An 11,479-nucleotide genomic window follows, 5' to 3' on the forward strand; every position below is an offset into this window, starting at 1 on the left:
AAGCTCAGAATTGCAGAGGGATAGGCATCCACATAGCCTTGAGTTTGGGAACACTGCTTTGCAATGGGGCGACGAGAATTTTATCAGAAAGATTGCAGGAACAGAACCACAGTACACGCTCAGAGTGAGGGGCTTATAAGGAGAAGATATCCCATCGTTCATTGTTCATTGTTCATTCATTGAAGATATCCCAACATTTAGTTGTCACACATGAGCAGCCTGGCAGTATCCAAAGCCAGAAAGAAATGATGGCAGTGATCATCCCCTCACTAGAGTTTTCACTAAGTCTGTGGGAGGAGATTTCAGCCACTACATGCTTCTTCTTTAAGTCAGAATTCTCCAGCCTAGGTAACAAATGCCTTCTTCGTAAACTTACATTTCAGCCTACACACCCATGGAAGAGAAAATTCCTGTGAAATATAAGGGCCCCTTCTACGTGCTCAAGATTAAAAAAAAAAAAAAAAGGAAAAAGTAGCTCTCACATGCTTTTGTCAAGTTTTTGTAAGTATGTTGCACAGTGAACATTTAAAGAGTAGACTTTTCTCTGTCCTGAATCTTGAGGAGGTGGAGCTTGGAGTCCTTGGCCCAACTTGCTGGTTGAAACAACGGGAGCTTGAGTTGGAGACAGAGGGCCACAGAGCTGCTCTCCGCTGCACGCCCTGGCACCCAGCATCTTCCCTCGTCCTCAGGCTGCCCCTCCCCAGCCCCCATGCTTGGTTATCTTGATAATCTGTCTGTGTGCATTGAGGCCATTCTGTCCACTTCTCAACCAAGCAGGGAGACTATGATTGGCGGAGCGGAATTGGCCTTGATGGGACAAAGAAGCCACAGTAGATTCTTGAGGCTGCCTGTACCAGGGGCATCATCACAGACTCTCTGAAATGCATGTCTAGGCTTGGTTCATTAAGGACCTTTCACTCTCTTGTTTTCTTCTCAAATAGAAAGCAAGCCTTCCCTTTTTCCTACTCCTAATGTCCCTATCTAGTTAATGGTGCCACCATTTCCCCAGACTTCCAAGTTCAAAACTTGAAGTTATCTTTGATGGATGCCTGTGGCCCTGTCTTCAGCTCAAGCCCCTGTTGTTTCAACCAGCCAGTCACCCAATCTTGTTGCTTTTTTTTCCTTCAGTGTCTCTGTCCTGTCTGTCCCTGTCACTCTGCTCTCCTTGTGGCTTCCTGAGTTCTGGCTCTCACTATCTCAAACCTTGATTATCCAAATAATTGTTTTGCTGCTCCAGCCTCCATCCCCACAATCCAAGGGTTGGGTGGATGGTGGAAGGATACTATGATTTGCCATGGCAGCATCGGCGGGATGTGGGGAGGATAAATAATATGGTATAGGCCCCCGATGTATGGACTCCCTGATATATGGACTTCTTGATATATGGGCCCCTTGATGTATGGACCTGCTGATGTATGAACCACCTGATGTATGGATCAGCTGATGTGTGGACCCCCTGGTGTATGAACTAGCTGATCTAGAGACCAGCGGATGTATGGACCAGTTGATATATGGACCAGCTGATATGTAGACCCCCCTATGTATGGACCAGCTCATGTATGGACCCCCTGATATATGGGCCAGCTGATGTATGGACCCCTGATGTATGTATGGACCACTGATGTGTGAAGCTCCTGATATATGACCCCCCAATATATGGACCAATTGATGTATAAACCCATGGATGTATGGACTCACTTATGTGTCGACCAGATGATGTATAGACTCCCCGCTGATGTATAGACCAGCTGATGTGTGGAGCAGCTGATGTATGGACCCGCTGATGTATGGACCTGCTGATGTATGGACCATTGATGTATGGTCCAGCTGATGTGTGAACCTCCTGATGTATGGACCCCTGAGGTATGGGCCAGCTGATGTATAGACCAGCTGATGTATGGACTCATTGATGTATTGGCTTACTGATGCATGGACCAGATGATGTATGGACTCCCTGATATATGAGCCAGCTGATGTATAGACCAGCTGATGTGTGGACCAGCTGGTGTATGGACCGGCTAATGTATGGACCTGTTGGTGTATGGACCCCTGATGTATGGACCAGCTGATGTGTGAACCTCCTGATGTATGCCCTCCTCGATATATGGACTAGCTGATGTATGGACTCCCTGATGTATAGGACAGCTGATGTATGGACCCGCTGATGTATAGGCCAGTTGACATATGGACGCACTGATGTATGGACCAGCTGATGTGTGAACCTCCTGATGTATGCCTCCTCTGATATAGGAACCAGCTGATGTATGGGCCAGGTGATGTATGGACCCCTGATGTATGGAGCAGCTGATGTATGGACCCCTGGTATATAGACCACTGATGTGTGAACCTCCTGATGAGTGACCCACCAATATATGGACCAGTTGATGTATGGACCCACTGATGTATGGACCAGCTGATGTATGCACCCACTCAGGTATGCACTAACTGATATATGGGCCAGCTGATGTATAGACCCCAATGTATAGACCAGCTGATGTGTGAACATCCTGATGTATGCCTCTCTCCCAACCTGATATATGGACTGGTTGATGTATGGACCCCCTGATGTATGGACCAGCTAATGTATGCACCCACTTAGGTATGGACTAACTGATGTATGGGGCAGCTGATGTATAGACCCCTGATGTATAGACCAGCTAATGGGTGAACATCCTGATGTATGCCTCTACCCCCGACCTGATATACGGACTGGTTGATGCATGGACCCCCTGATGTATGGGCCTGCTGATGTTTGGACCAGCTGTGGCTCTCCACTCACTCTGGACCTTCCACCCTGTTCCTCACCTGTACACTGTTCCTCCTGGCCATTTGAGTGCCTGACAGCCCTTCGGGACCCAGCCCAGGGGTTACTTCTTCTTGGGTGCATTTTCTTCAAAAAATTTTTTTTGTAGAGATGGGGTCTTGCTATGTTGCCCAGACTGGTCTCTAACTCCTGGCCTCAAGCAATCCTGTCCCACCATTGACCCATCTGAAGATTGGAGAGACCTTAGGCCCAGGGCTGGGGAATAACCATAATTTGCTCTTCAATTATTCTGCAAATACATATTGAGTTCCCACAGTGATGAACACAGTCCTAAGTACTGAGATGCAATAGTAGACAGAATCTCTGTCTTCATGAGGCTTTCATAGTCCTAGGAGGAGATACGTTACATTTTATTTATTCATTTAAATAAGTAAAAATGTGATGTGACATGACATGATAAATCATAAAGCTATGTATAAAGAAAAATAAAGCCAGATAAAGGAAATACAAAGTGAATGACTGGACAAATGGCCAACAAACAAATGAAAAGAGGCTCCGTGTCATTAGTTATGAGGGAAATGCGATTCAAATCCACAGTGAGCTCACACTTCACACCCAGTAGGATGGCGATCATAAAAATAACCGGAAAATAACTTTTGGCAAGAATGTGAAGAAATTGGAACCTTCCTACAGTGCTGGTGGGAATGTGAAATAGTGCAGCTGCTGTGGAAAATAGTTTGGCAGTTCCTCAAAAAGTTAAACATAGACTCACCATATGATCCAGCAATTCCACTCCCAGGTAGATGCCCCCAAAGAGCTGAAAATATGGGTTTAAGTGAAAACTTGTCCACCCATGCTCATGGCAGCACTATTCACAATGACTGAAAGGTGGAAACAACTCAAATCACCATGAGCTGATAAAGCATAAACAAAATGTGATATATACACACAATGGACTATCATTCAGCCGTAGAACAGAATGGAGGACCGATGCAGGCTACCTCATGGACAAACATTAAGAATATGATGCTGGGCTGGGAGCAGTGGCTCACACCTATAATCCCAGCACTTTGGGAGGCTGACGTAGGAGGATCACTTGAAGCCAGGAGTTCAAGACCAGCCTAGGCAACAAAATGAGACCCTGTCTCTACAAAAAATTAAAAAAAAAAATTAGCTGGGCACAACAGCATGCACCTGTCATCCAAGCTACTCAGGAGACTGAGACAGGAAGATCGATTGAGCCTAGGAGTTCAAAGCTGCCTGCAGGGAGCTATGATTGTGCCACTGCACTCCAGCTTCAGCAACACAGTGAGACTCTGTCTCTTTAGAAAAATTAAATTTAAACAAACGAAAAAAATTACTATGCTAAGTGAAATAAGCCAGACACAAAAAGTCACATAATGTATGATTTCATTTATATGAAATATCCAGACTGGGCACGGTGGCTCATGACTGTAATCCTAGCACTTTGGGAAGCCGACATGCGTGGATCACCTGAAGTCAGGAGATCGAGACCAGCCTGGCCAACATGATGAAACCCTGTCTCTATTAAAAATAAAAAAATTAGCCAGGCGTGGTGGCACATGCCTGTAATCCCAGCTACTCAGGAAGCTGAGACAGGAGAATCGCTTGAACCCGGGAGGCAGAGGTTGCAGTGAGCCAAGATTGTACCACTGAACACCAGCCTGGGCAAAAGAGCGAGACTCCATCTCAAAAAAAAAAAAAAAAAATCCATAGAGATGAAATGCAGCTCAGGGGTTCCCTGGAGCTTGGGAAAGAGGATAATGGGGCGTGACTGCTTAATGGGCAGAGGGTTTCCTTTCTGGATGATGAAATGCTCTAGATCTAGACAGTGGCAATGGTTGCATGACATCGTGAATGTACAGTATGAAATATCACTGCACTGTACACTTTACAAATGGTTAAAATGGTAAATTATATACTATGTGTATTTTGTCACAATTTTTAAGGAGAGTCAATGAAGGTGGTCATGGGGTTCTCTTTGAATAGGAGGGTCAGAGAAAGCCTCACAAATGAGTGGAGATTTGGGCAAAGACCTGAGGCGGGAGGATATGAAACCTCAGTGAGGTAGGCAAAAAGCCTCCCAGAGCCAGGTGCAGTGGCTCATGCCTGTAATCCCAGCACTCTGGGAGGCCAAAGCCAGTGGATCACCTGAGGTCAGGAGTTCAAGACCAGCCTGGCCAACATGGTGAAACCCTGTCTCTACTAAAAATACAAAAATCAACTGGGCATGGTGGCAGGCATCTGTAATCCCAGCTACTTGGGAGGCTGAGGGAGGAGAATCGCTTGAACCCAGTAGGTGGAGGTTGCAATGAGCCAAGATCGTGCCACTGCACTCCAGCCTGGGCGACAGAGCAAGACACTGTCAAAAAAAAAAAAAAAAAAAAAAAAAAAGCCTCCCAGCAGAGAGGAAGGAAGCACAAAACAGACAGATGGCTCAGAGCAGCATTCATCAGAACCTGGCTCCACCCTCCTCATAGGGCGACTTCTGGGCCCACCCCCCTCCACCTCTCTTCACCTAGCACTTCCCTTTTTACCTCTCATCAGGGCATGCACTGTTGCACTGTCCCCCAGACACTCTGGACCCTTCCAACCTGTTCCTCACCTGCACACTGCTCCTCCTGGCCATTTGAATACTTGAACACCCTTTGGCACCCTGCCCAGGGACCACTTCTTCTTAGGTGTATTTTCCTTTAAAAATAATTTTTTTAATAGATGGGATCTTGCTGTGTTGCCCAGGATGGTCTTGAACTCCTATCCTCAAATGATTCTCCAGCCTCAGCCTCTTAAAGGTTGGGTGCATTAAAGATTTGAGCATTGTGTCTACGACTCGTCAGCATTATGACACTGGGCACTTAGCCCCCTCTGTAAGTTTCTCTTTCTTCATATGTAAAATAAGGGCTATTGAGAGAATAAAATAAGATGATCACAAAGTGGTTGACTTAGTTCCCCGTGCACAGTGGGCTCTCCAGAATGATAGCTCTATGGCCACTTCAACCTCACCTGTAATCTGAAGCTTGAAATTTGGCACTTCATTTTGTGCTATTGATAATGTTTTGTAATTATTTGATAAATGTGGGTGGGAGATACAGGATAAACACCAAGGGTGATATTTATCTTCTTTGAAACTGTCTTCCCCCAACCCTGGTAACTATTTCAATGCAGAGCATATATAATGCACATGAATAAATGTTTGACTGACAACTGATTGATTGATTTGGCTTTATCATCAAGTAGGTAGGAAATTTTCTTCAAATGCAACTGCAAAGGACAAATAATGTCTCAGAAGAGTTATGGATTGGCAAACTGGAAAATACCTGGTCCAGCCACAATGAGATATATTGAAAGCTTTCATAGGCACAGATGTTTACCAAAAAACACAAAACAGCACAAATAAAAAAAAAAAAAACCAAGAGGTGTGGTGGCAGGTTTTTCAGAAAAATGACTCATTCTGCAAATGAACTGTTCTTTTAGTTCAGGAGACCATAGTTACTGGTATTTGAAGAAAATGTTAACACATTTTGCACTAGATTTAAGACAAGTCTCTAATGATGTATCACTTAGAAAGTCATGAGTTTAAAAAATATGAAAATATGAGATAATAGAACTGTATTTCACAAAAATTTTAAAGCCGAATAGATAGATAGATAGATAGATAGATAGATAGATAGATAGGTAGACAGATAGATGATAGATACATAATAGATGATAGATAGATAGAAATATAAACAGATAAAAGCAGTGACACCTGATTACTTGAAGAGCAGCCACAAGGAAGGAGAACCAGTTTAGTTTTACTCAATAAGAACATATGATGCTAAGATAGTGCTGGGAACCGCTTCTGTATGAGCTGGTCACGTGACCAACCTCAGAGCCACTGCCCCAGACAGTGAATAAGACCAACCGACTGTTTTCTACCTTTGTAACCTATATACAACCAAATGCGATGCGGTGACTCCAACGAAGCCTCTCTCTTTCTCAGACACCCAGCCCTTTCTCCACAAACAGAGAATTGATTCTGCAGCTCTCTCTCCAGGAGATCCTTGTTTTATCACTTTATTCCCCTTTCAGAGAAACTGTCACAAGCCCTGTTCACCAGCAAAAAGCTAGAAAGCAGCTGCCGTTTTTCAGTGATTACCGGCCCTATTTTCTTAATCATCCTTTCAACAAAACAATGGAAAAGGGAAGAAAATATTTACCTGAGGAAATCCCTGATTTCTTCATGAGCGTCTAAAGAATTGAATTTTTCAAAAGCCCCTCGGATGCTCTGCTGAGAATTTCCTAAATCTAAAATCCTCCTCCGAGAGCAGCTCTAAGTTTGAGCTCTGAATAGAGGCTGTGTGTTATTTTAACCACAAGGTTTCTAGTCAGTAGGGAGGAGAGATGGAAATGAGGTATGCTGGCAAACACAGCCCCCATCCACCTCAAGTGAATCAAGCTCACAGATCTGATGTAAGAGGTTCGAGGAGATTTGAAGAACCCTCAAACCAACTTTTCCTAAACTAGAGATTAAATAACTGCGGAAAATTCCAAAGGAGTAAGATAAGACACTTATGGTCTTTTCTAAAAAAAGACGTGTTGGTATGCCCTGTCAAATACTGTCCCAAAAGAAGCTTGGTACCGAGCCTATGTGGTCCTGGGCTTTGGACAAGAGAAAGTTACCTTTCTCGTGGTAGCCTTTCTCCACAGAGAAAGGGGGTTAAAAGTACAAAATAACAAAGGAGTGTGACTGACCAAGTCAAATCTTTTGTGCAAAAACAAAACCAGTGTCATGAGAATCCATAGGAAGTTGTAGGGTAAGGGAATAGCTATTCTGGAAGGTTATTAAGGGAGGATTAATGTGTGTGTGTGTGTGTGTGTGTGTGTGTGAGCACGCACGCGTGCTCCCCACCTCCCACACAACTTAAAAAGCAAAGATCCAACCTCAGCTTCAACCAGTTGGAGATCCTCCTCCTTAGTATTTTGGCAAATACAAATGCCGCCTTTGGACTTGGAAGAGAATGATTTATGGCACACAGAATCAACAGCAAAAATGAGGGCGGCTGAAAGGGCCAACGATCCTTTACAGCCAGCCCTTTGCAGATGCCAGAGGGGTTTAACTCCACTTTTGGAAAAAGGCAACAGTGCTCCTATTAAGCAGGGTCATAACTCAGTTTTATATAGAGTCTTTTATCTCAAAGGAGCTTGAGGTGCTTTTGCACCAAAATATAAATTATCATGTGCACTGTCACCTCGGGGACGAAATGCAGCCCTGCCTAGGAGCAGTTGGCCAAGATGCAACCAGTCAGTTTGGAGCCACGGTTAGACAGCAGGACACGCGGCCAGGAGGCACTCCTCAAGGAGGAATGAGTGGGCCTGTCCTTCTCTCTGGTAGCAGATCCTTTTCTTCACACAGCTCAATGGGACCTCTTCATTCTGCCCATCACTTCTCTTCCAGAGTCGCCCTCTGCCCTCCCACAGAGGACTCTTTCCATCCTACCTACACACACAAATTCAAAATGTGCACTCAGAAAAGAGCTGGCAAACAAAGTGGTAAGCGATGGTTTGCAAATTTGATTCTGTAGATCAAGAGTTGGCCAGCCAGGTGTGGTGGCTCATGCCTGTAATCCCAGCACTTTAGGAGGCTGAGGAGGGGGGATCACCTGAGGTCAGGAGTCTGAGACCAGCCTGACCAACATGGTGAAACCTCGTCTCTACCAAAAATACAAAAAAAGTAGCTGGGCATGGTGGCGGATGCCTGTAATCCCAGCTACTCAGGAGGCTGAGGCAGGAGAATCGCTTGAACCTGGAGGGCAGAGGTTGCCGTGAGCCAAGATCACACCTTTGCACTCCAGCCTGGGTGACAAGAGTGAAACTCTGTCTCAAAAAAAAAAAAAAAAAAAAAAAGAGTTGACCAACCATGGCTCTTGGGCCAAAGGCAGCCCACTGACTATTTTTGTCAATAAAGTTTTATTGGTCTACAACCACACACTCATTTACGCACTGTGTCTGGCTGCTTCTGCATGACAGCAGCAGCGTGGAATAGATGCGGCAGAGACTGTGAGGCCCAGCAAGGCCCGAACTATTTGTTAACTGGTTCTTCATAGAAAAATTTCTGCTACAGAGGGTTTTTTGTTTTGTTTTGCATCATTTTTATTTTTCAATGGGTGGAAGAAAGGAATAACATGTTTTTTTTTTCAATAATTCCTAAAGATCATACTACGGAGAGAACATCTACTTACACCACCAACCCATATTCAGGCCTTAAGTCTCCAATTTTCTTATTCACTCATCAGAGGAAGTCTTTTACACAGGTACTCCCATTCCTGCCTAGCCACACTGATGGATAGACACAGTGTACCTGACTTCACCTCTAAGAACTCACCATGGCTGTCTCTCAACTGGTCTCTCATATAGAAGCCTTGGAGCCCTGTCAGGGCCTCCTCCTTGTCATTCCCAAGGGTACCTTGTCTTTCAAGCTCTCTATGGATCTTCTCAGCTTCTTCCTTCAGCGTCTCTTATCATATTTTGCTAATTCTCTTTTTGTAGTTCTTACCTTAGTTACACCCCCATTATCTATTTTTGTCTTTGTCTTTCTTACTGCACTGTGGGTTTGCTGAGAGCAAACACCACGTCTTATTCATCTTTTTATCCCTAGAATCTAAAACAGTCAAAGATATAGAGGGGATACTCTATTAACGGTTATGACAAAAATAACTCAATCGGTCTTACTCCACCAGAACGTAATCTCAAGGGTGGTGAATAAAAGGGTTGCCTGATGGTCTCTGAAGACGAGGTTCCTAAAATGGTCTTCCTCAGGGATGAACCTGGACTTATCCTTCTAACTCTTGCCCCTGGGTGGAGCTGACTTTTATGCATTCTTTTGGCAGTCACTCATTGAATTTTGAATTTCGGAAAGAAGAGCCTCATTGCAGAAATACGCATCAACTGCAGTTAGGAAAAGGATCTTTCTAACAGCTAGAGTTGTCAGGAGACTCTGAAGAGGGTCGTGTTTGGTGGGAAGGAGGCTGGGTGTCCCCTGAGTTCCCTTCTATGATAACGAACTCTAAGGCTTGGTAGTAGCCTGGGTTCTCTGATGTGACACCCTCAGACGATAAAGCGATCACATGGCCACGGGATGCAGATTTGTCCCCATCAGGCCCAGGGCATGAAAGGACCCAGCCCGGGCATGGCAAGTGGTGTTGTCATTAGCATTGTGCCATTATTTCAGTGGGTGACATTACCCCCCTTATTCATATCCATTTTCATGGTCACCTTGTGGCAAACTTGGGAACATTCTGTATTGAACAAAAATTGCACAGTTATCACACGTATGGCCACCTCACATCTGGTGAACGATTTCCCTTTGGTAAACTTGGACTTCCGCCATTGCGTTCCCCTTCCCCACAGTAGAAGCCAAGACTCTCTTTTCCAGCTTCATTTGCAGCTGGGGTGCAGGCAGGTGCTACAGGCCGCACAGCAGGGGCACTGCAAGAGACCCAACTAGTAAGAACCAGGAGGAGGCAGAAAAGGGAGCGAATCTATGCTATGGGAGGCCAGTGCGATCTGGCAGGGGGACACAACTCTCTGGCTGGTCTCAGAAAGGGCCAGTCTGGTGTCCTGTTTGGTGTCTGCCTGGCCCCACCTCTGTGGCCACAGGGGACTCAGTGTGTCACTTGTTTAGTGCTCCTGGTTGTGCAGTTCCCATGCCTGCCTCTGGTCTCCCAGAATTTCTGTGACCTAGTGATACCCTTTGATGAACGTTTTTTTTTCTCCAACAAGCTAGTGGTATCATTTGCAACTAAGAATGTAAATGTGTATGGTTGATACAGGTACTGAAAACAAAACTGTATAGTTTCTTTTTGCTTTCTTGACCAACTCTCAGGATTTGTCTTTCTGGCCTTGATGCAGTTTTGAATGAATATTTGTCAATGTGATTTTGTACTAATGCCTGGCTCCTTTGCCTTTGGGCTTATTCTTCACTCTCTTCCTCTTTGCCTTGTGTCATGGCATTGGGGACCGGCAGTGGGCTGGCCCTGCTCCTTGGGTATTGTAGACTGTGTTGTGGTTTCCACTTGAGTCCCACCAATGGGAGACATGGTGGCAGGGGAAAAGGCAGGAGGGAGGGAGAAGCCAGGGTATTCTCCCCCACCCAACCTCAGTTAGTGTCTCCAGCAGGGCTACGTCCTCTCCTTTGGGACTTGAGCTCTGCTGGGACAGGTCCCCTGGGCTCAGCTTCTGACAAGTGTTTCTGGCTCTGTCCTTCAGCCTGGAAGGGAAGTGAGGTAGTGGCTTCCTGCTATGTCTGATCTCTGCATTGCCTCACTGTCCCCAGTGCACCTCTCTGCTTTTCCTTCATCTGTGTAACCAATTCACTTACCAAATTTCCTCTATTTTATTTATTTATTTATTTACTTATTTTTGAGATGAAGTCTCACTCTGTAGCCCAGGCTGGAGTGCAGTGGCACAATCTCAGCTCACTGTAACCTCTGCCTCTTGGGTTCTAGCAATTCTCCTGTCTCAGGCTCCCAAGTAGCTGGGGTTACAGGCACCTGCCACCATGCCCGGCTATGTTTTGTATTTTTAGTAGAGACGGGGTTTCACCATGTTGGCCAGGCTGGTCTCAAACTCCTGACCTCAGGTGATCCACCCTCCTCAGCCTCCTAAAGTGCTGGGATTACAGGTGTGAGCCACCAAACCCAGCCAAATTTCCTC

General features: G+C 45.3%; 1 protein-coding gene across 2 annotated transcripts in view; it reads right to left on the minus strand.

The window, feature by feature from the left end:
- Positions 1-7,132, minus strand: part of JCAD (junctional cadherin 5 associated) — a 102,159-nt gene extending 95,027 nt beyond the window's left edge. For both annotated transcript variants that reach the window (XM_009458198.5, XM_016962882.4), the window contains exon 1: positions 6,985-7,132. The gene's annotated coding sequence lies outside the window, so the exon portion shown is untranslated. The remainder of the gene's footprint in view (positions 1-6,984) is intronic.
- Between the last annotated feature and the right edge of the window lie 4,347 nt (positions 7,133-11,479).

Source organism: Pan troglodytes, chromosome 8 (genome assembly GCF_028858775.2).
Source record: "Pan troglodytes isolate AG18354 chromosome 8, NHGRI_mPanTro3-v2.0_pri, whole genome shotgun sequence".
Taxonomy (NCBI): Eukaryota; Metazoa; Chordata; class Mammalia; order Primates; family Hominidae; genus Pan; species Pan troglodytes.